Genomic DNA, 25,501 nt, shown 5'->3' with positions numbered 1-25,501 from the left:
TCTCTCCATTCCTGTCTGTCTGTCCCTGTCTATCTCTGCCTCTGTAAAAAAAAATATAAAAAAATAATAATAATAAATAAAAAATCAAATGCTTTTATTGCTTCATATTCATTTTGAAATATCCTCTAATTTTTGTGAGCACTATATTTAGACACTATTAGCACATTCTGAGATTTCTCTTTCTGGTGGCCACACCACTTGTTGATTCACAGTGTGCTCTGAGTCACTAAACCCTTCTTCAGCTGCAAGATGTCCTCCTCCTCCATCTTATATTTATGCAACTGTTGTTTACTTCCCCCCCCCCTTTTATTTAAAATCCAAGTGTAGAATTTCAAACAGCCTTCTGAAATCATTTCAGATACCATTTTGTCACTTGGGCAAGGGTTCATTTTCAAACTATTCTGCAAAGCCACTTGAGAGAACAGTTTCCAGACCCATCACCCTTTTCAAACCCAAAGCCTTCTCCACTCAAACCACTTGTCTAATTACCAAGCAAATCAATGGTCCTTGTAAGAATACAGCTCTTGGAAGAACAGATGCATTTTACTTAAAACAAACCAAAACAAAGGTCTTTCGACATATAATTATGTGGCTTTCATATCATCAAAAACACAGATCTTATTTTTCAACTCCAAGAAAAAGAAAAATATTGGCAAAGAAGGCCAAAGCAAGCATCTCTAAATCAAAAACCCTCAAAGATAAGAAAGAATTAAATTACTCCTCTCTCCTTCTCACTCCAGATTAAGTTTCTTCTTAGTGTACCTAGTGCTATGCCAGCATTGTGCTTGGCACATGGTAGCTATCTGCTGAATTCACCAGAACAAACATTTTGGGAGTATTTACTACAGTTTTGCCCCATGTTTGGAGCCCTCTGGGTAGCCTATTGAAAGATTATATTTGACAGGAGATGGGTTCCTAAAACTAAGCAGTGCCAAATAAAGCCTCCCAACAAGGCCACCCTGGGGTTCCAACCTTGGCAGTCTACTATAAATGGCCAGGCAACATAGAAAACACACAAGTATCCCTCCACCCATAAATACCAGGCTCATGTTCAAGAAGGTTATCTCAGAAAATACTTAACTGTTTATTTTTACAGAAAGATTGGCCCTGGCCGGTTGGCTCAGCGGTAGAGCGTCGGCCTAGCGTGCGGAGGACCTGGGTTCGATTCCCGGCCGGGGCACACAGGAGAAGCGCCCATTTGCTTCTCCACCCCTCCGCCGCGCTTTCCTCTCTCTGTCTCTCTCTTCCCCTCCCGCAGCCAAGGCTCCACTGGAGCAAAGATGGCCCGGGCGCTGGGGATGGCTCTGTGGCCTCTGCCTCAGGCGCTAGAGTGGCTCTGGTTGCAACATGGCGGCGCCCAGGATGGGCAGATTATCGCCCCCTGGTGGGCAGAGCGTCGCCCCATGGTGGGCGTGCCGGGTGGATCCCGGTCGGGCGCATGCGGGAGTCTGTCTGACTGTCTCTCCCCGTTTCCAGCTTCAGAAAAATGGGGGGGGGGGGAAGATTTACTTTTAGTCAAGCAAATAAAAATGTAAATATACTATAAACTGAAACAAAATACATAAACATAAAACAGACTGATAGCTACCCTAATATGTGAAATCAATTCAAAATCAAGTCCTTTAAAGCTCTCTCAATCCAAGGAAGGCTATGGAAATGGAGTTATACCAGGAAACTAATGCCTATGAAAAATATCTATACCTGTTTGTTTGTTTTAATTGAATTTATTGGGGGATGACACTGGTTAACAAAAGTGTATAAGATCCAGGTGACAATTCTATAATACATCATCTGTATATTGTATTGTGTTCACCGCCCCAAGTCAAGTCTCCACCACCATTCATCCTCCCTTTCCTCTCTTCTACCTCCCTACACTTAAGTGTTTTGTTTTTTGTTTTTGTTTTTTTTTACAGAGACAGAGAGTGAGTCAGAGAGAGGGATAGACAGGGACAGACAGGAACGGAGAGAGATGAGAAGCATCAATCATTAGTTTTTCGTTGCACATTGCAACACCTTAGTTGTTCATTGATTGCTTTCTCATATGTGCCTTGACCACGGGCCTTCAGCAAACCAAGTAACCCCTTGCTGGAGCCAGCGACCTTGGGTCCAAGCTGGTGGGCTTTTGCTCTAACGAGATGAGCCTGCGCTCAAGCTGGCAACCTCAGGGTCTCGAATTTGGGTCCTCTGCATCCCAGTCCGACGCTCTATCCACTGCACCACCGCCTGGTCAGGCCACCTAAGTGTTTTGAATGGCTTCACTGCTGTAATTGAATGTCTGCACAGGGCTTTGCTGGGCAAATCACTCTTTTTATTTCCTTTCTTCTTCCCATTAATATCAAACTTATTATCTAATAGAATATATTCAAGTTTTTCAAGAGATCTCATGTACCTTATATTCAATTCTCATGAGGTTAACTCTCATTCCAATGTTCACATCCCAACCAATTTAAGCCCAAACTAAGTTCGAGGCATGCCGATAAACACCAGCCTCTTTCTAACAGCACTTGCTTCCCTGCAGCAATGAAGCATAAATTATCTTTCTCTGATTTTCTTAGATTAGACTACATTACACCATGAAACTTTCACTACTAAATCTTACTCCAAGGAACCATGACCAAAAATTCATGTGTTAATTTAAGGAAGCAGACGTGTTACAAAGGACAACATTTAATGTTTAATTTGCGTTACAGGACCCAAATAAGCTCTAAGTCTAAAGCACCTCAGGACAGAATCAATAAATATCACCCTTTAAAAGAAATCTAATGGTCAAGACAATGAGTAAGAACAGTCACTTATGGAAATCTTTCTAAGAAATAACTCTCCAAAAAGAAATGCAAAAATCTCAGCATAAGACAAATCCTTTTGTTTAAGTCTCTAACTTAAGATGTAAATACCTAAGGTATACTGAAACACTGACATGTGTATCATTTATGACATAAGTTTATAAAGATACAAGTTTTAGTAATAAATACTGAAAGTGGGAAACTGAAGTCTAGAGAGAAGGAAAGCTATTGTTTTAATGACTCATAGTGATTATCTAAAGAAAAGTAGGCCCTCACTGGTTGGCTCAGTGGTAGAGCATTGGCCCAGCGTGTGGATGCCCTAGGTTCAATTCCTGGTCAGGGCACACAGGAGAAGTGACCATTTGATTCTCAATGGTCCCCACCTTTCCCCTCCTGAAGCCAGAGCTCCACTGGTTCAAGAGCACAGGCACCAGGTGCTGAGGATGGCTCCGTGGAGCCTTGGCCTTGGGCGCTAGAAATAGCTCGATCGTGAGCATGGCCCAGATAGGCAGAGTATCGATCCTCGACTCCAGACAGGGGTTGCCCAGTGGATCCTGGTCAGGGCGCATGTGGGAGTCTATCTCCCTCCTCTCACTTGGAAAAGGAAAAAAAAAGACAGAAAAGTAGAAATGGAGTTCAAACCTAAAAGTTAATAGTGTCAAACAAAAGATTTTTGCCTTGCTTCTGGTTAGACAAGCTGGCGGTGTGGGTATAAAACTTGTTATCTAGCAATGTAAAGTTGTTATCTAGCAAAATAATGTTGACAAAGGAGAAAAGGATTTTAAATTGAGACTTTCCTGAAAAGGCCAGGATACATCATTTCCTCAAGTAGGATAAGCCTTCTCCACAAATTAATTTAGCTATCCTGACCTGATGGACTGACTTATGAACACCTAGCTCCTCTAGCTCTGTATCTTGAATACGTTCAAACACCCTTCTAACTTAGAATTTGGTCTCTGGATGGACATGCCCACCAGAAAAAACTGCCCCAGGCAAAAACTAGCTTTCCTGGTAGATCTGTAACCACTGGAAATTCATTCCCTGGAACTTGATCAGTAACACCTGCTAACATTTACTAATATGTGCCAGACAAGGAGCTATGAACCTTCACCATTATCTCATTTATACACACAAACCTCATTAAGTACTATGTTCTGTACCTGTTTTACATAAGAGGATATGAGGGCTTACAGAGTTGGCAACTTGCCTCCCCAAAGTTCTACAGCTACTTAAGTTCAGAATTCAAACAGACATCAATGCCAGAGTCACCATTACCTTATAGGCAATCCCAAAGGTATACTCCATCCATCAGTCTCTTGTGAATTTGATCAGTTAAAAATAAAAGTTAATCTGAGAAGCATAATTGTCTTGAAACAGGAGAGCTTAGATGCTTAACTAAAAGAGCCAAGAGCCCTCTTCCCCCACTCATACCTCTAACTCATAATGTATGCAAAAAATGAAAATAAGCTCTGCCTGAAATCTGTCTCAGAACTTCCAATGCAAAAACAATTGCCCTGCCAAAGACAGCAATGTTTCTGCTAAGGACGATTTCAGAGCCTCAACTAGGAAAGCTACAGTCCGCCGCAGAGAACAGAGCTTTTCTGTAACAAGAAACATGAACATAACAACCGAGGATAAAAAAAATGGAAAGAGTATTTTTTTTTTTTTTTGCTTTCCTGTGACCGGCCAAAAGTGCACCATGACTTTATGGACACTCTGTACTTAACTGTTTATATTTACAGAAAGATTTACTTTTAGTCAAGCAAATAAAAATGTAAATATACTATATAATGCCCCCAGAGGGGCAGCTCAACACCAGCCTCTTTCTGGGGGGGCGGGGCGGGGGGTGGTTCCCTGCTCCACAGCTTGTCTGTTACACCAGGTTATTCAGGGCTGCAGTGCTCTCAAGTCACCAGAACAGGGCAACACACATACACACACGCACACACACGCAGAGTGTGAAAATTTAAAAATAGAAGACGAATATCTATGTACACCCCACCCCACAGTCATAGGCAACCACTAATCCATGTCCTGTCTTTACATAACAGCCTATACTGGATGCTTCATATAAATGGAATCATAAAATGTGAGGTTTTGTAACTGGGTTCTTTCAATTAGCATGTTTCAGAAGTCATCCATTTGTAGCATGTTCTCAGTAGTACATTCTGTTTTACGTAAAAAACTTATTTGTTTGCTTATTTATAGAGAGAAAGGGAGAGGGGACGAGAGCAGGCAGGAGGGAGAAAAGGGGAGAGAAACACTGATTTGCTGTTCCATTTATACACTCACTGGCTGATTCTTGAATGTGCCCCAATCAGGGATAAAATTCACAACCTTGGCGTTATTGGGAGGACACTCTAACCAAGTAAACTACCCAGCCAGGACCAGTAAATTCCTATGTCATACCAGTGATATCACATTTATCCATTCCCTAGCTGATGCACATTGGGGTTGTTTCCACTTTTTAGCTATTATACATAATGCTGTTATAAACATCCATGCACATGTTTTGGGGTGGAGATTTTTTATCTTTCTTGGGTACATATTAGAAGTGATACTGCTCAGTCATACGGTAACTTTATGCTTAACTTTATGAGGAAACTGCCAGACTATATTTCAAAGCAGCCATACAATTTTACATTCCCATCAGAAGTGTATGAGGGCTCCCACTTCTCTACATCTTCAACATACATTGTCTTTTTTATTATAGCCTTCTTAGTGAGTGTAAAGCAGTATTTTACTGAGGTTTTATCTCCCTTATGACTAGTGATGCTGAACATCTTTTTATAAGTGTATTGGTCATTTGTGTGCCTTCCTTTGGTGGAATGTCTATTCAGATCCTTTGTCCATTTTTAAATTGAATTACTAGATTATCTGTCCTCTTGCTGAATTCTTTATAAAGTCTCTCATTTTTGTAGGTCGTCTTTCCATTTTCTTAACGCTGACCTTTGAAGCATAAGGGTTTTAAATTTTTATTTTGTTGATAAAGTCCAACTTATCTTTTTTTCTTTGTTGCTTGTGGTTTTGATGTCACATCTGAGAAGGGTTTGCACAAGGTCACAAAAATGTACTAAGTTTTCTTCTAAGAGTTTTATACTTTTAGCTCTTACATTTAAATCCATGATCCATTTTGCCTGACCAGGCAGTGGCGCAGTGGATAGAGCATCGGACTGGGATGCCAAGGACCCAGGTTTGAGACCCCGAGGTCGCCAGCTTGAGCGTGGGCTCATCTGGTTTGAGCAGAAAAAGCTCACCAGCTTGGACCCAAGGTCGCTGGCTCAAGCAAGGGATTACTCGGTCTGCTGAAGGCCCATGGTCAAGGCACATATGAGAAAGCAATCAATGAGCAACTACGGTGTCGCAACGCGTAACAAAAAACTAATGATTGATGCTTCTCATCTCTCCGTTCCTGTCTGTCTGTCCCTGTCTATCCCTCTGTCTCTGTAAAAAAAAAAAAAAAATGTGTCAGCCTGGGATGCAAAGGACACAGGTTCGAAACCCTGAGGTCGCTGGCTTGGGCCCCAAGGTTGCTGGCTTGAGCAAGGGGTCACTCACTCTGCTGTAGCCCCCCCCCCATCTTCCCTCCCTGTCTGTCCCTCTCTGTCGCTCTCTCGCCAAAAAAAAAAAAAAAAAAATCTATGATCCATTTTGATTTAAATTGTGTTATGGTGTAAGGTAAGGATCCAACTTGTTTTATATGTGCATATACATATATCCCAATATCATTTGCTGAAAAGGACTATTCTTTCCCTGTTGCAATATCTTGGCATCTTTGTCAAATATCAAATGACCATACATGTGAGAGTTTTGTGGGGGGGGTTTTAAATTTTTTTTTTTTATTAATTCATTTTTAGAGAGAGAGTTGAGAGAGAGAGAGACAGGAAGGGGAGGAGCAGAAAGCATCCATTCTCATATGTGCCTTGACCAGGCAAGTGCAGGGTTTCGAACCAGCAACCTCAGCGTTCCAGGTTGATGCTTTATCTACTGCATCATACAGGTCAGGCCATGTGAGAGTTTATTTCTGAACTCTGTATTTTATTCCACTGATCTGTCATGTTTACACTTATGCCAATACCACAGTCTTGATCACTATAGTTTTGTAGTACATTTTGAATCAGAAAGTGTGAGTTCTCCAACTTATTTTTTCAAGACAGTTTAAGCTATCCTAGTTCCCTTAGAAAATTCTTGGTGAAACTGACACAAATGACTGAGTTAAAGAAGAGATAGATGTAAGAATTAACTCGGAAATTCACTATTTGTAAAGGACTGTAGGCCAAGCAATGAGCTGCTTTGTGCTCTGCATGCTGCTGGGTACTCAGGGGTAGGGAAGCAGAGCTCAGGTGAAGTATTAAACATGTTCACTATTTTAGGCTTCTCTCAGGGAATTATCTTCTTCTGGGTAAGAGGAAGGGAAAGAGAATTAAAAGCAGCTGTGGTTATCTCTAGGGTAAAAAGTTTATTCTGGCCTGGCCAGGCAGCAGCGCAGTGGATAGAGCACTGGCCTAGGACGCCAAGGACCCAGATTCGAAACATTGATGGCTTCCGTGTATTCACTAGCTTGGGTGTGGGGTCACCAGCTTGAGCCCAAAGGTCACTGGCTCAGCTGGAGCGCCCCCCAGTCAAGGCACGTATGAGAAAACAATCAATGAACAACTAAGTTGCTGCAACTATGAGTTGATGCTTCTCATCTCTCTCCATTCCTGTCTGTCCCTGTCTGTCCTTCTCTCTAAAAAAAAAAGCAGAAGTTTATTCTGGGGCTTAGTACCAAAATTCTCAAACTTTATTGAATTATATCAAATTTGGTAGATTCTGTTTTTAAAATGTGTAATAATATGCCTGACCAGGCAATGGCACAGTGGATAGAGCGTTGAACTGGGACACAGAGGATCCAGCTTCGAAACCCCAAGGTCACCTGCTTGAGCACAGGCTAATCCGGCTTGAACGTGAGATCAGACATGACCCCATGGTCACTGGCTTGAGCCCATAGGTCGATGGCTTGAGCAAGGGGTCACTCGCTCTGCTGTAGCCACCTTCCAACAAGGCACACATGAGAAAGCAATCAACAGTGAAGGTGCCGCAACTACGAGCTGACGCTTCTCATCTCTTCCCCTTCCTGTCTCTGCCTCTTTCTCTCTCTTACACAAAAAAAGTGTAATATGTAGTTATGTATAATATTCATATACAGATAGATGTACATAAAGACACATCTAAATAAGCACAAAAAGCAGTATAAACAGTGGTCACTTCTGCAGAGCAAGAAGAAAGGTATGGAAAGGCAGGGGCAAGAAGGGAAAAACACAAAAGGAGGCAGAAAGGATGAAGCACTTGCTTCTTACTTTATATATTAATTGTTTTAGCTATTGATTCCACAGGTGATTTCCCACATTACTCTAAAATAAATTTTTAAATGCTGGTGCCTGGCCAGATGGCTAAGTTGGTTAAAGCATCATCCTGATAGTCAAGGTTCAATCCCCAGTCAGGGCACATATAAGAATCAACCAATGAATGCGTAAGCGGAACAACAGATCAGTTTCTCTCTCTTGCCAATCAATAAATAAAAATTTAAAAAATAAAGCTGGTGCCAGACCAAGTGGTGGGGCCCAGTGAATAGAGCATTGGCCTGGGATGCAGAAGGCCCAGATTCAAAACCCTGAGGTTGCCGGCTTGAGCCCAAGGTCATTGGCTTGAGCCCAAGGTCACTGGCTTGAGCAAGGGGTTACTGGCTAGTCTGGACTCCTCAGTCAATTGACATATGAGAAAGCAATCAATAAATTAAGGTGCCACAACAAAGAATTGATGCTCCTCCTCTCTCCCCTCTGTCTCTCTTGCCAAATAAATAAATAAAGCTGGTGACATTCAGAGTTAATGGTGTTGACTCTTTTATCTTTAATGTAGAATCAAAACAACTATCTAAAATAGGCCCTGGCCGGTTGGCTCAGTGGTAGAGTGTCAGCCCAGCATGTGGATGTCCCAAGTTTGATTCCCAGTCAGAGCACACAGGAGAAGCACCCATCTGCGTCTCCGCCCCTTCTCTCTTGCCTCTGACTCTCCCTCTTCTTCTTTCTCTCTCTCTCTCTCTTTCTCTCTCTCTCTCCTTCTCCTGCAGCCATGGCTCGATTGGAGCAAGTTGGCCTCAGAAAGTCTTCTTGACTTCCCTCCTTTCAAGACAAAGCACTCGTCATCAACTAAAACAACAGTTGTTGTTCTAGCATCCTGTTCAGCTATTGTACAGGGCCTTTCTTCTCTCCCATCCCTCTGCCACCCCAAAATACTAAGATCCTGGAGGTGGGGAGAACTTACTTTTTCATTGCCATTGGTGAGTAATGAAAGCTGAAAAACGATCGGCATCAAGCAAGTGATCAAGCACCATACATGAGGGAAATTTAACAAAACCAAACTAAAACTCCTAATAAACCCAGAAACCCTTATTTGGGGCAAGTTTTTACCTTTCTGTACCTATTCTTTTCATCAATAAGAGGAGGATTTGGAATAGCTCTGTCACTCACAAAAACTTAAAAGTTTGCAGAAACTGAGCAGGAAATTTCCTCAACCTATTTCTTGGTACCTACTTAAATGGTAAGGGTTAATTTAAAAAAAAATCATCCCTGCCTGGCCTGCAGTGGCACAGTGGACAGATAGTTGACCCGGAACACTGAGGTCGCCGGTTCGAAACCCTGGCCCTGCCCAGTCAAGGCACGTATGAGAAACCATCAATGAATAACTAAAGTAAAGCAACTATGAGTTCATACTTACCACCCCCCTGTAAAACCAATTAAAAAAACCTTTAAAAGAAAAAAATCATCCCTCCACAATCGTCTCAGCAACTCTGAAATTTACAGTAGAAGAAATCAGTTACAATTCATATCATATTCTATTCCTTCATAAAAACTAGCCAATCTGCTTGAAAATAGATAGAAATACTAACTGATCAGGGGCTTAGCCACTTACCTTGACTATACTTAAATTTCAATCACGCTCATGGGGGCAACTCCACCCACACCAAATTCAGGCAGTGCCAACCTCACTTGGGAAAGAGGAATTCCCAGCATGAGCCAGGGCTGTGTTACAGAATCCTGTCAAGGTGAGGACAGTGCTGCCAGCTCCTTTCCATCTTATTAGAGCCAGCAAGAGGTCACATTTCCTTCCTGATCTTCACAAAGCAGTTTCTTGTCCCAGTGACATGGCAAACTCCACCCCTTCCATGTTTCACTTTTTAAAGAAAAGGACCATCGTATTTCTCAATAACTTGTAAAGGTAGAAAAAGTTCAATGAGAGATATATTTTCCATTTGGCACAGAATATGACATGTAAAGGGGCATTATTTCAAGCCTTGCCTGACCTGTGGTGGCACAGTGGATAAGGCGTTGACCTGGAATGCTGAGATCTCTGGTACAAAATCCTGTGCTTGTTGAGTCAAGACACATATGAAAAGCAACTACTATGAGTTGATGTTTCTCGCTACTCCCCCCCCACCGCCTTTCTCTCTCTAAAAATCAATAAATATTTTTTTAAAAATTATTTCAAGCCTTATTTTCAGAATCAGGTTCATAAAACTTCATTCTTTATTTTTTTCTTCTTTTTGAAATGAGAGGATGAGAAATAAGAGAGACAGACTCCTATATGTGCCCCAACCAGGATATACCCAGCAACCTCCATCTGGAGCCAATGCTCTATCCAATAGGGTCATGCTCCCAATCGAGCTATTTTTAGCGCTTGAGGTGGGAGCTCCATGAAGCCATCCTCAGTGCCCTAGCTGATGCACTGGGATTAATGAAACCATAGCTGTGGAAGAAGAAAAACAAGAAGAGAGAGAGAAAGAAAAAGAGAAAGAGAGAAGGGGATGGGGAAGGGTGGAGAAGCTGGTGGCTTCTCCTGAGTGCCCTGACTGAGAACTGAACCCGGGGCTTCCACACGCCTGGCCGATGCTCTACCACTGAGCCAACCAGCCAGGGCCTGTTCTTTATTTTTTTAACACCAGAGAAAATATCAAATTTAAGATCATGATTGCAGCCTGACCGGGCGGTGGCGCAGTGGATAGAGCGTCGGACTGGGATGCAGAGGACCCAGGTTCGAGGCCCCGAGGTCGCCAGCTTGAGCGAGGGCTTATCTGGTTTGAGCAAAAGCTCACCAGCTTGAGCCCGAGGTTGCTGGCTCGAGCAAGGGGTTACTCGGTCTGCTGAAGGACCGCGGTCAAGGCACATGTGAGAAGGCAATCAATGAACAATTAAGGTGTTGCAATGCGCAACGAAAAACTAATGATTGATGCTTCTCATCTCTTCGTTCCTGTCTGTCCCTGTCTATCTCTCTAACTCTCTGTTAAAAAAAAAAAAAAAAAGATCATGATTGCAAACCTTTGTTTAAAAATCCCTTTATTCATTCTTTAATCAAACTTGTTTTTCCTCCAGTCAGAAATTAAAACATATGGAAGTCTTAAAACAGCTGGGATATTATTCACAGAAAGCAATCAATGCTTGAAAAATATAACAAGTAATGAAGTCTCAAGCCACCAACTTGAAAACTCATAAAATGCATGCAAAAATTTTTATACAATTTCTTTTACTATTAATTATGCCTCCTAGAGGTACTCTGAAAGAGTAACAAGTATATAGGTGGTAAACTCAACTTTATTGGCTGGCATTCTGTGTTATAAGTGTGTGGTTTATCTAATAACATCACCACTAAAATAGGTGACTTGGAGTAAGAGAGGAAGTCTGGGGACTTCAAAAAATAATCTCTGTAGATTTCAGTTTATTCTTTTGTGAAATGTGGATAATATTGAACATACAACTTAATTTTGAAGATTTCAGGATGGGTAGTAGGTTGAGCTTTACAGACAGGATATTGCATTAAGAGTTGCTTACTGGAAATGTAAATATGCAATCACTTGAAAATTCATTAAAACAAGTTTCACAATCTCTGGACTTTACAGTTACTTTGATAAGACTGATGTGGGTATATTCTCCAAAAATACCATGATCCAGTAAGTACCAAGAGCCTTCTTCTGATCTTTCTATCAGAATTTATTTTTTAATTAATTAATTATTTTTTATAGAGACAGAGTTGTGAGTCAGAGAGGGATAGACAGGGACAGACAGACAGGAATGGAGAGAGATGAGAAGCATCAATCATTAGTTTTTCATTGCGCGTTGCAACACCTTAGTTGTTCATTGATTGCTTTCTCATATGTGCCTTGACCGTGGGCCTCCAGCAGACCAAGTAACCCCTTGCTGGAGCCAGTGACCTTGGGTTCAAGCTGGTGGACTCTTGCTCAAATCAGATGAGCCCATGCTCAAGCTGGCGACCTCTGGGTCTCGAACCTGGGTCCTCTGCATCCCAGTGCGACACTCTATCCACTGCGCCACCACCTAGTCAGGCTCTATCAGAATTTATTGAACACTGACTCATGCCATGTGATATGCAACAAATGAGAAAAGTTCCCTGCACTATTTTATCTATTGGTAGAATATTACCTTTTATTATATCTTCAGGCTCATAATGTGACTCTGAAAGTTTACTTTGCTTGCATCACCAGAGTAAAATCAGAAAGGAAGTCACTAGCAGTAAGAACTTTCCCAAGTCACATACTTCAAAGTTTTCTCGTGGTGTTAAAAATAGGGTAACACTTTAATGATAATGTATTAATATGGGTTCATTACATACAATATGAATGTAAGATGTTAATAATAGGGGAAACTGAACATAGGGAATATAGGAACCATTATGGATAAAACTGTGTTCCCCCCCCCCCAAATTTATATGGTGAAGTCCTAACCGCAAGTACCTCAGAGTGTGATGTCATTTCAAGATAGGATCTTCACACAGACAAAGGATTGGGTGCTTTATAAAAAGGGGAAGTCTAGCCTGACCAGGCCGTGGCGCAGTGGATAGAGCGTCGGACTGGAATGCAGAGGACCCAGGTTCGAGACCCTGAAGTCACCAGCTTGAGCGCCGGCTAATCTGTTTTGAGCAAAGCTCACCAGCTTGGACCCAAGGTCGCTGGCTTGAGCAAAGGGTTACTCAGTCTGCTGAAGGCCCGTGGTCAAGGCACATATGAGAAAGCAATCAATGAACAACTAAGGTGTTGCAACACGCAATGAAAAACTAATGATTGATGCTTCTCATTTCTCTCCGTTCCTGTCTGTCTGTCCCTGTCTACCCCTCTTTGACTCACTCTGTCTCTGTAAAAAATAAATAAATAAAAATTAAAAAAAAAAAAAAAAAGGAGGGGAGGTCTGGACATAAGAGATATAAGAGATATATGGAGGGAAGATGATGTAAAGCAGGGGGTAGTAAACCTTTTTATACCTACCGCCCACTTTCGTATCTCTGTTAGTAGTAAAATTTTCTAACTGCCCACAGAAATGGTAATTTATAAAGTAGGGAAGTAACTTTACTTTATAAAATTTATAAAGCAGAGTTACAGCAAGTTAAAGCATATAATAATAATTACTTACCAAGTACTTTATGTCGGATTTTAGCTAAGTTTGGCAGAATAAATCTTTATAAAACAACTTACTATAGTTAAATCTATCTTTTTATACTTGTGGTTGCTCCGCTACTGCCCACCATGAAAGCTGGAACGCCCACTAGTGGGTGGTAGGGACCAGGTTGACTACCACTGATGTAAAGAGACAGGGAAAAGATGACTATAAGCCAAAAAGAGAGACCTGGAACCCACAGGTCTCAGAAGGAACCAATCTTGCTAATGCCTTGATTTTTTCATTTCTAGCCTCCAGATCTGGGACAATAAATTGCTGTTGCATAAACCACCCAGTTTGTGGTACTTTGTTACCAAAGCCCCAACAAACTAATATAGGAATTCTATACCACCCTTGCAGCAATTTTCTATAAATCTGACATTATGCTCAAAGTTTGTTTTTTTTAAAGGAAAGGGGTGGCCCTGGCTGGGTGGCTCAGCTGATTATATGTCCTCCTAGAGCACCAACGTTAAAAATTCCATCCCTGGTCAGGGCATGTACAAGAAGCAATCAACGAGTATACAACTAAATGGAACAACTAAGTCAAGGGTCGGGAACCTATGGCTCACGAGCCAGATGTGGCTCTTTTGATGGCTGCATCTGGCTCGCAGACAATTCTTTAATTAAAAAAATGTTAAAAATATAAAACATTAAAATATATATATATAAAACATTCTCATGTATTACAATATATTCATTTCCTACCACTCATGTTCATGGTTGCAGGTGGCTGGAGCCAATCACAGCTGTCCTCTGGGACAACAACAAATTTTTATTGGATAATGTGTAACATACACAGGTTGTTGTATGGCTCTCACGAAATTACATTTTAAAATATGTGGCATTCAAAAAAAATAAAAATAAATAAAATATGTGGCATTCAGCCTGACCAGGCGGTGGCACTGGATAGAGCATCGGACTGGGATGGGGAAGGACCCAGGTTCGAGACCCCGAGGTCTCCAGCTTGAGCACGGGCTTATCTGGCTTGAGTAAAAAGCTCACCAGCTTGTGTTCAGTGTTGCTGGCTCGAGCAAGAGGTTACTCAGTCTGCTGTAGCACCACAGTCAAGGCACATATGAGAGGGCAGTCAATGAACAACTAAGGTGTCGCAACGAGAAACTGATGATGATAGATGCTTCTCATCTCTCTGTTCCTGTCTGTGTGTCCCTATCTATCCCTCTCTCTGACTCTCTCTGTTCCTGTAAAAATAAATTAATTAAAATATGTGGCATTCGTGGCTCTCTCAGCCAAAAAGGTTCCTGACTCCTGAACTAAGTGGAACAGTGAGTTGATGCTTCTCTCGGTTCCCCTCTCTCAATCAATGGGAAGATTAAAAAAAAAAAAAAAGCACCGGCCAGATAGCTTGGTTGGTTGGAGCATCAAACTGAATGCAGAGGTTGTTGGTTCAATTACCAGTCATCAGGGCACATGCAGAAACAGATCAATGTCTCTGTCTCTCTCTCTAGAATTAATAAATTTAAAAGTGTGTGTGTGGGGGGGATAATGGTGTCCATATCGCAGAATTATGAAGAGCAAGGTAGGCAGATAACTAGAAAATCTCTGCTTGACGGAAAAGATACCCATAATCCCAACACACAGTAAGCAATGAAACTAGGACTAGAATTCAGGTTTCATTCAGTGTTTTCCATACTGTGTTACTTTGACATGAGCACAGTGGGTGTGGGTGTGAGTGAGGGAATATACTGAAGCAAATACTAAACTTAAAATTCCCTGCCCCAAATGGACAGAACCCTTGTTGTTGCTCGACAAGGTTCTGCAAGTAGTTGTGTCAACCACCAAAATAGAACTAGGTTCAAATCCTGGCTCTTCCATTCATTAGCTGAATAAGATACCCTCTCAGTCTTCAAAAGGAACCTATACTTCACAAGACCAGCATGAGAATTAAATCAGTAAATGTATATAAACTTCTTGGCATACAGAAGGTGAGCTCCATAAAATATATTTAGCCATTACCCAGAGTAAGACTGCAACTTCTCTGAAAACAAACAGATTTTACCACTGCCTCCATTTTCTTGCTAGCAGTAATAAGTAATCATATCTTCCTACACAAAACAATAACGTTTTATACCTCTACTGGTTAAATTGGCGTGTGCTGCACTGAAGAAGTGTACACAAGCAAGAGAAACCCATATCTAAGGTCATGACCTTTGGAGAACAAATCCCTTTGCTGCTGGATGTTTGTGGGGAAAATCAACAGCAACCTGAGGGGTCATTCATTTGGAAGACATTCACCATTATATCCCCAGTGTAGGCAACTTGTATCTTCTGAGAATTTGCTCAATGGATCTCTAAATTCAGGATCATCTATGCAATTAAACATTCATCATTAGTGGCACTGGCCAGAAGGCTCAAGTGGATGGAGCGTCAGCCCAGCATGCAGATGCCCTAGGTTTGATCCCTGGTCAGGTCAGGGCACACATGAGAAGTGACCATTTGCTTCTTTTTCTCCTCTCCCCCTTCTCTCTCTCTCTCTCTCATAACTAGTGATTTAATTGGTTCTAGCGTTGGCCTCAGGCAGTGAGGATAACTTGGTTGATTCAACCATATCAGCCCCAGACAGGGGTTGCTCAGTGGACCCCTGTTGGGGTGCATGTGGGAGTCTATCTCCCTTCCTCTCACTTAAAAGAAAAAAAAATTCATCATTAGGGAAACAAAATGGAGAGCACAGGACAGTATAATCAGCAGCTTAAATAATCTCAATTCGCCCCAGAGGCCCCTCTCCTATATCCCTAGGGGAGGGTAACAGCAATTTTAGTTCTTGTTTTAAAAAGGTGTGTGTTGCCCTGGCCGGTTGGCTCAGTGGTAGAGCGTCGGCCTGGCGTGCGGAAGTCCCAGGTTCGATTCCCGGCCAGAGCACACAGGAGAAGCGCCCATCTGCTTCTCCACCCCTCCCCCTCTCCTTCCTCTCTGTCTCTCTCTTCCCCTCCCGCAGCCAAGGCTCCACTGGAGCAAAGATGGCCCGGGCGCTGGGGATGGTTCTATGGCCTCTGCCTCAGGCGCTAGAGTAGCTCTGGTTGCAACAGAGCGACGCCCTGGATGGGCAGAGCATCGCCCCCTGGTGGGCATGCCGGGTGGATCCTGGTTGGGCGCATGCGGGAGTCTCTCTGACTGCCTCCCCATTTCCAGCTTCAGAAAAATACAAAAAAAAAAGGTATGTGTTACCATTGGGGAACATTTTCTTCTCGTATTAAGAGGAACACAGCTTTTCTTTTAAAGATTTTATTTATCAATTTTACAGAGGGAAGCAGGGACAAGTAGTTGCTTCATTCCAGCTGTTCACTGGTTGCTTGTCTGTGCCTTGACCGGGCAAGCCCCAGGTTTCAAACAAGCAACCTCAGCATTTCAGACTGGCACTCTATCCACTGTGCCACCACAGGCCAGGCAAACTGTCAGCTTTTTTAATTTAATAAAGACACTAATGCCTATAGCTTCCTTCCAGCTCTCATTATAGTGAACCTTTTTAAAAACTAAATTAAACAGCTAATCATGACACTTAACTATTTTTTAAAATAAAACTATTATTAGCAATACCTTGTGCTGAACCGGTGGTACATATTGCAATCACCCACAGGGCTTTTAAAAAGTCCACCTATCTAGCTTCTTATTCAGGAAATTTGAAAAGGGATTCAGAGTTGGTGGTTAATAGCCATTCTTTACAGATTCCAAAGACCAGGATTTTGGTCTCCATCAAGTAATCATACCACCACCGATACATAGACATCCATTGTTTACATGGAATTCTACATAAAACTGTTTACAACCCTAAAAGGAGAAATAAGTTGTCTGACATGTTTTATAGACATTGGTCTTTTATAGGATCAAATCATCTTTTTTTTTTTTTTTTTTTTGTATTTTTCTGAGGTTGGAAACGGGGAGGCAGACAGACTCCCACATACGCCCGACTGGGATCCACCCGGCACGCCCACCAGGGGGCAATGCTCTGCCCATCCGGGGCATTGCTCTGTTGCAACCAGAGCCATTCTAGCACCTGAGGCAGAGGCCATGGAGCCATCCCCAGCACCAGGGCCAACTTTGCTCCAATGGAGCCTTGGCTGAGGGAGGGGAAGAGACAGAGAGGCAGGAGAGGGGGAGGGGTGGAGAAGCAGATGGGCACCTCTCCTGTGTGCCCTGGCCGGGAATCGAACACAGGACTCCTGCACGCCAGGCCGACACTCTACCACTGAGCCAACCGGGCCAGGGCCTAGGATCAAATCATCTTAAACAAGTCTATACAAAGATGTTTAGAGAGGAAAATATAGTTGTGTGTTTATTTTGTTGTATGTTAATTTATCGCTGCTTTGAATTATGTTTGAAATGTGGAAAGGTATCATTTGAAAACTAAATTGTATTAACTTACTATCCCTTCAGAAGTATGAATGAGCTCTTAGAGCAGCACTGTACAATACACATGTGGGTACTGAGCACTTGAAATTTGGCTGGTCTGGAGATGAGCTGTAAGTATAAAATAAACACTACAGAATTTCAAAAACAGTATAAAAATCAGAATGTGTTAAATAGTATATTAAATTACATAAAATAAATCATTAAAATTAATTTCATTAGCTTTTTTATTTTATACATGGCTGCTATAAACTTTACAGGTGATTCACTCTAGACTTCTCTTGAACATGCAGTCCTAACAGATAACAATGACTGTCTTTTCAAACGCTCAAGTTTTGGACCTTATTCAAAATTACTCAGTCACTTGTGAATTCATCATTTATTTTTGCAGTTTCTCGTCTCTATCCACTAAGACTATCCTGTTGAGGTAATTATCTAATGTCCTTCCATTTACATCTGTACCTCACCAGATAAGCTGGAGGAAAAAAGAGAGATGTCTAATATACAAATAACTACATTAAGAAACCAAAAATGATTTTAAGATCTGCTATAACTGGCTCTTACCAGTACAAAGATAATCAAAAAGAACCCAATCTATTGCTTCTATTTAAAATGAATTAATTGGTCCTGGCCAGTTGGCTCAGTGGTAGAGGGTCTGCCCAGCTGATGGATGTCCCAGGTTCAATTCCTGGTCAGGGCACACAGGAGAAGCAACCATCTGCTTCTCCATTCTGCCCTCTTCTCTCTACTCTCTCTTCCTCTCTCACAGTGATGGCTCGATTGATTCAAGCAAGTTGGCTCTGGGTACTGAGGCTCAGCTCTAGATGGGCAGAACATCACTTGTTAAGGAGCTTGCGAGGTGGATCCTAGTTGGGGCACATGAAGGAGTCTGTTTCTCTGCCTCCCCATCTCTCACTTAGTAAAAAATAAAAAAATAAAATGAATTGATTAAGGCACTATTCAAAGCTAGCTAAATCTGGAGACAACTATCCCCAGGTAGATCCAAACACTCAGCTACAACTTATTTCAAATATATGTAAGTCAGTGAAGCTCCCCTCTCTGTGATTTCCTTCAGGAACATATAAACTACTCATAAAAATAGGTCTGAAAGGTGAAGGGATTAAGGAAAAAAAGAAAAGAAAACAGAGACAACAGTATGGTGATTACAAGAGGGAGAGGGGGATGGAGGGTTGGGGAGGTAGGGAGAGGTGTGAGAGGGTTAAGGGGAGATGAATGGTGATGGAGGAAGACTTGAGTTGGGATAGAGAACACACAGTGATTACAGAATTCAGGTTACACCCAAAACCTATATAATTTTATTAATCAATGTCACCTCAATAAGTACAATTTAAAAATAAAATATAAATTACAGAAAATAGACCTGGCCAGGTAACTCAGTTGATTAGAGTCCCAATACACCAAGGTTGTAGGTTCAATCCTCAGTCAGGACATATACAAGAGTCAACCAATGAATGCATGGATAGGTGAAATAACAGATTAATGATTCTCTAAAATCAATAAATAAATTTTTAAAAATAAAAAAATGCTTTAAAAAAAAGTAACTGCTGATTCTACAATTTAGAAAGGAATCAGAGAGAAAAGCAAAGCTACTTATTTCAGTCCATTAAACTGACAAATGCTGCTTATTAAGAACCCAGAACTTCCATTAAGGAATCTTATGAATAAACAACTCTTAACATATGACTGGTTTCAAAAGTCAGTGAAGCCTGACTAGGCGGTGGCACAGTGGATAGAGCGTCAGACTAGAATGCCGAGGACCCAGGTTCAAGACCCAGAGGTCGCCAGCTTGAGCATGGGTTCATCTGGTTTGAGCAAAAGTTTACCAGCTTAGGCCCTGGCCAATTGGCTCAGCGGTAGAGCGTCAGCCTAGCGTGCAGAGGACCCGGGTTCGATTCCCGGCCAGGGCACACAAGAGAAGCGCCCATTTGCTTCTCCACCCCTCCGCCGCGCCTTCCTCTCTGTCTCTCTCTTCCCCTCCCACAGCCAAGGCTCCATTGGAGCAAAGATGGCCCGGGCGCTGGGGATGGCTCTGTGGCCTCTGCCTCAGGCGCTAGAGTGGCTCTGGTCGCAACATGGCGACACCCAGGATGGGCAGAGCATCGCCCCCTGGTGGGCAGAGCTTCGCCCCATGGTGGGCGTGCCGGGTGGATCCCGGTCGGGAACATGCGGGAGTCTGTCTGACTGTCTCTCCCTGTTTCCAGCTTCAGAAAAATGCAAAAAAAAAAAAAAAAAAGTTCACCAGCTTAGACCCAAGGTCGCTGGCTCGAGCAAGGAGTCACTCGGTCTGCTGAAGGCCCGCGGTCAAGGCACATATGAGAAAGCAATCAATGAACAACTAAGGTGTCGCAATGCGCAACAAAAAACTAATGATTGATGCTTCTCATCTCTCTGTTCCTGTCTGTCTGTCCCTGTCTATCCCTCTCTGACTTTCTGTCTCTGTAAAAAAAAAAAAAAAAAAAAAAGTGAAGTTATTACTAGTTCCTTTTGCCACCATGTATTCACCTTATTTGAACAATGATTCGTCTTGAACTGGATCCCAGACAGACACTTGGTCAAAGAAACACTGGTAGTGCCGCTGGCTTCTTCAATTTGTAAAGTCAGGATACAATTCTGGAATGAGAAAAAATAAAGCAGTGATAAAATAGCTACCCAATCCTTGCAGACTGCATGTTGAAATAAAGATGCTTGAAATCTATAAGCAAAAACTCTACTGTAGCCCTCAATTTCACTCTAAGTGAACACAGGCTTCCCTCTCTAAGTACACTGGCCTGAGAGTCTTTATCCATTTCTCTCTCACACATGATTTAATTCATCCAACTACCTACAGTAAGGATACAGTATGGAAAGCTAAAACCTTCCTCTTATAACCTGATACTTGCATTGGCAACATTTCAGGTGCTAAGGTTTACATTATGCAAGACTAATTCACAAACTCCATAAATCAACCTGGAAAATTGCTTCAGAAGAATTAGATATTTGAAATAAACAAACCAAAAAACCCCTCTAATCCAGTTGTTTAAATATTCCCAGACCTAAACAATACTAACATGGACATACATCAAAACTATGTAGGGTATTATCCAAAACAAGAAAACAAACTTCCAAGATCAACAAGCTTATGTATGTAGTTCATATCCTCACTCTTAGCTTATTAAAGCTTTTTATTTTAAATTTATTGATTTTAGAGAGAGGAAGAAAGAGAGTGGGAGACAGGAACATCAATCTGTTTCTGCATGTGCCCTGACCAGGGATCCAACTGGCCACCTCTGCACATCAGTATGATGCCCCAACCAACCAAACTATCCAGCTAGGGCTACTAAAGCTTTAACGTTCACTCACATTACTATAAAGTAAGAAGGCTCAATTCAAATAATATGAAGATGCAGACTTGACATTAATCTTTTCTTTTTTTTCACTCACTCAACCTTCACTCAGTCAAGGATACCCACCTTAGCTTTTTCGGAAACTGTGGCTTACACACAGCTGAACCATTACCTATTTAGCCAGGAAAGAAAGGAATGTATTTCCTTAAACTAAGATCTCTTGGTACATACATATGGAACCCTCAGCCCAGAATGCCTCTTCCTGTCTCACCAAACTCATCCCTATAAGGGTTTTTCCCCAGAGAGCTGTCCCTGGCTTGCCCAGGCTGGATTAGGTACTGCTTCTTTGTGTTACCCTAGACATGTATCTCCTTACACTCATCTCATTCCATCTGCTAATATGTCAATTTCCCTAACAATGGTATGTGGCTGCTGAGTAAACTAATTACCCAAGCTATAAACTCTTGACCTATACCAAAGGTAACCAGATAATTAACATTACAAAGAGGCAACAAAACCTACTTTTTAAAACTAACAGGATATGGCTGTTTTAATCAGATGAAAGTAGATCCTTTACAAAATTAATGATAATGTTGGACTGTACAGTGTGTCTGTCAAGTCATGGTGCACTTTTGACCGGTCACAGGAAAGCAACAAAAGATAGAAATGTAAAATCTGCACCAAATAAAAGGAAAACTCTCCCAGTTTCATACCTATTCAGTGCAGTTCGATGTGGGCTCATGCACAGTTTTAGGGCTCCTTAGGTAGCTATCCCGTATAGCCTCTACAGACTCGTCACTGACTGATGGCCTACCAGAACGGGGTTTCTCCACCAAACTGCCGGTTTCCTTCAACTGCTTATCCCACCGAGTAATGTTATTCCTATGTGGTGGTGCTTCGTTATAAACGCGCCGATATTCACGTTGCACTTTAGTCACAGATTCAAATTTAGCGAGCCACAGAACACACTGAACTTTCCTCTGTACTGTCCACATCTCGACTGGCATGGCCGTGGGCTGCTCTGCTGTATAGTGTTACGTCATCATCTGCGCATGCGCACATGCTGCCACCTCATCCTACAAAAACTGGGAGGGTTTTCCTTTTATTTGGTGCAGATTTCACATTTCTATCGTCTTTTGTTGCTTTCCTGTGGCCGGTCAAAAATGCACCATGACTTTATGGACACACTGTATTTACTTAGGTAATAAACGGTAAAAATATAGCACTTTCAAAAACTCACTCAAAATACTTTTGCATATATCCTTGCAAGTAATGCTTGGAATTCATCCTAGGTTACATTATGCAAAACTTCTTTCTGTTTTAGCTGCAGAGGCACAGGGGCTCCCGTTGATTTGAGGGAAATCCTGATGACTGCTAGAGACCTAAGAACTGCTTCTCTACAACTCACTGATTTAAGAAAAGGAACTATTCCAATACAGCTATCCTTAAAATTCTAACCAGAAAGCAAACATACAAATCTTCCATTTTACTTCTATCATGTTTCCTTCCTATTAATTAATCTCTTCTTGGATGCTGACAAGAATTTTATCATCCCAACAAGTCTTCCATTTCCCACTGTCTCAATGAGTGGAGAAGCAAATCTGAGGCTCTGTCCCTTAGTTATTCTGTAAAAGGAAGCAGATGCCTGAAGCCAAGTTATCTCTGTCACCACCCCAAGTTGTCCCTGTCACATCTGGACAGTCGGGTATACTTTTCAGCCTCCATCTGCTGTTAACAGGGGAAATGCATAAAGGGTATCTATGTGCTATTTTCTGATTTTCTGTAAATCCGAAACTGTTCCAAAATTAGGCATTTGTTTAAAAAGAAAAATGATTTTGAGTGGTGTTCACTGGCTCTTGATTCAACAGATACTGATACTGCTCAATTGTTCACTGAAGTCAATGCTGAGTTTGAGGTGCCTGAAGAGTTAGCCTCTATGAATAGTCTGTGTGGAACAACTACAGACAACAATTTTTCAAAGCTGAGGGAACACTAATTCAATACAACCTGAACTTAAATCTGCTAAAATGTGTCACAAATGATAGTGTTTAAAGCATGTGGAGAAGGACTTAGTTGGACAATTTTCCCAAGCTTGTGAAAATGTAAAATATTTAAAGCAATGGTTTAGTCTCTGTACTATTTTTGTCAGCAGGTCCTCTGCGAAAACATTTTTAAGCAACAGCGTATTGAGTCAGTATTGTCAAATGTGACCTTCAATAACTCTCAAATCACTTATGTAGACTTAACCATCATCAGTTCTGTGAACTCCTGTCAGAAACAGAAGGCAAACCCTAACCCGCCCTACCAAAGAGCAATTCTATGGCTTAGCAGTGGCAACATTTTACTGTGATTTTTTTTTTTTTTTAGCTCAGGGCTAAATCTGAAATTTTTCTAAACATCCTTAAACACTGTTACTGAATACTGGATGGCCTTGGAAATTAGCTTTTGCTGCAAATTTGACAGTTTGTAGATGAATTCAATCAAAAATTACAAGGCAAAACACTTCTTTGAGAAACATGCTGTAGCAAATTCATGTGAACATTGTTTAAACAACATTGTTTAAATCACAAGTAATGTCAAGTTACTTTATTCACTGTGCTATCAAATGTTCAAACAAGCAATGAGATCTCCATTCCCAAATTTGACACGTAGTTTTAGTTCAAACTACAATTCCAAAATATTTCCAACCTCAAGGCAAGTACAAAGGAAATCTCCCTATTTTAAAATCCATTTAACTGCAATTGAGAAACTTCAAACTAATCTGTAATTGGAAATGACTAATCTGCAGTGCAATAGCATGCTAAAAGGCAAATGTCAAGAAAAGAATCTAACAGAATTCTACAAATGCCTTCAAAGTGATGAATATACTCAATTAAAATCATATGCTCAAAAAATCATACGCTCATGAATACTAGTTTTTGGCAGTACCTCCCTGTGAAAAAATATTTTCAAAGATGACATTTATAAACTATCACTACAGATTTCAGTATTCACAGATGAGGATTTGCCATCAATTTGTTTTTTTACTTTATTTTTATTTATTCATTTTAGAAAGGAGAGAGAGAGAGAGAGAGAGAGAGAGAGAGAAGGGGGGAGGAGCAGGAAGCATCAACTCCCGTATGTGCCTTGACCAGGCAAGCCCAGGTTTTCGAACCAGCGACCTCAGCATTTCCAGGTCGACGCTTTATCCAGTGCGCCACCACAGGTCAGGCGCCATCAACTTGTTTTTAAGATTTTATTTACTGATTTTACAGAGCGGGGAGAGGGGGAAGAGGAGGGAGAGAGAGAGAGAAGGAGAGAGAGAAAGAGAGAGCGCACAAGCGAGAGCAATAGAGTGAGAGAGAGAAAAGGGAAGGAGTGGGAAGCATCAATTCGTAGTAGTTGCTTCTCCTTCTCTTTTGTGCACTGACTGCATAACCCTGGGATTTCCAACTGGCACCCTCAGCATTCCAGGTCGACTCTTATCTACTGCACCACTACAGGTCAGGCTTTGGCATCAGTTTTGATAGGCAAAGTTAACTTTGAACCCAAGTAAAATGTTAACCCCTCAAAAGAACTCCATTCTTCTAACAGACCTGTATTACAAAAACTGTATTTAATTATTTTATTTTTAATTCTGCCAATAAAAAATGTTTTTTCTCTTGTTATGTACCTAAGTAATAGCCTCAGTTTTGCTTCTTGGCTCCCAGGGCCTAGTTTTGATCCCCAGCGCCACCAATTAGTTAATGAAATCTCACTGTTTTTCCTCATCCGTAAAACTGGTTCCTTCTACACAGAGTTGCTATGAAAACTGCATAAATTAGTAAGTGTGTAATGTTTTTGAAACAGTGCTTAGGCCCTGACCTGTGGTGGCGCAGTGGATAAAGTGCTGACCTGTAACACTGAGGTTGCTGGTTTAAAACCCTGGACTTGCCTGGTCAAGGCACCTACAGGAGATGATGCTTCCTGCTCCTCCCCCTCTTTTCTCTCTCTCTCTCTCTCTCTGCTCTCTAAAATGAATAAAGAAAATATTTAAAAAAAAAAGAAAAAGGCCCTGGCAGGTTGGCTCATTGGTGGAGCGTTGGCTCGGCGTTTGGAAGTCCCGGGTTTGATTCCCAGCCAGGGCACAAAGGAGAAGTGCCCATGTGCTTCTCCACCCTTCCCCCTCTCCTTTCTTTCTTTCTTTCTCTCTCTCTCTCTCTCTCTCTCTCTCTCTCTTCCCCTCCCACAGCCAAGGCTTCACTGGTGCAAAGTTGGCCTGGGCCATGAAGAGGGAGGGCTCCATGGCCTCTCTCTGCCTCAGGCGCTAGAATGGCTCTGGTTGCAACAGAGCAACGCCCCAAAGGGGCAGAGCATCGCCCCCTGGTGGGCATGCCAGGTGGATCCCGGTAGGGCGCATGAGGGAGTCTGTCTGACTGCCTCCCCATTTCCAGCTTCATAAAAATACAAAAAGAAAAGAAAAACAGTGCTTAGCACATAATAAGTACTTAATAAACATTATTGTATTATTAATCAGGCCAATGTTGCCCTGATCAGTTAGCTCAGTCCGTTA

The 25,501-nt window shown here is 41.8% G+C and overlaps 1 protein-coding gene across 1 annotated transcript in view; it reads right to left on the bottom strand.

Moving 5' to 3' along the window:
- Positions 1-25,501, bottom strand: part of THRAP3 (thyroid hormone receptor associated protein 3) — a 64,255-nt gene that overhangs the window by 24,380 nt on the left and 14,374 nt on the right. The window contains exon 2 of the mRNA XM_066375871.1: positions 20,150-20,257. The gene's annotated coding sequence lies outside the window, so the exon portion shown is untranslated. The remainder of the gene's footprint in view (positions 1-20,149; positions 20,258-25,501) is intronic.

Source organism: Saccopteryx leptura, chromosome 3 (assembly GCF_036850995.1).
Source record: "Saccopteryx leptura isolate mSacLep1 chromosome 3, mSacLep1_pri_phased_curated, whole genome shotgun sequence".
NCBI classification, from domain to species: Eukaryota; Metazoa; Chordata; class Mammalia; order Chiroptera; family Emballonuridae; genus Saccopteryx; species Saccopteryx leptura.
This window is presented reverse-complemented; position numbering and strand designations above follow the sequence as displayed.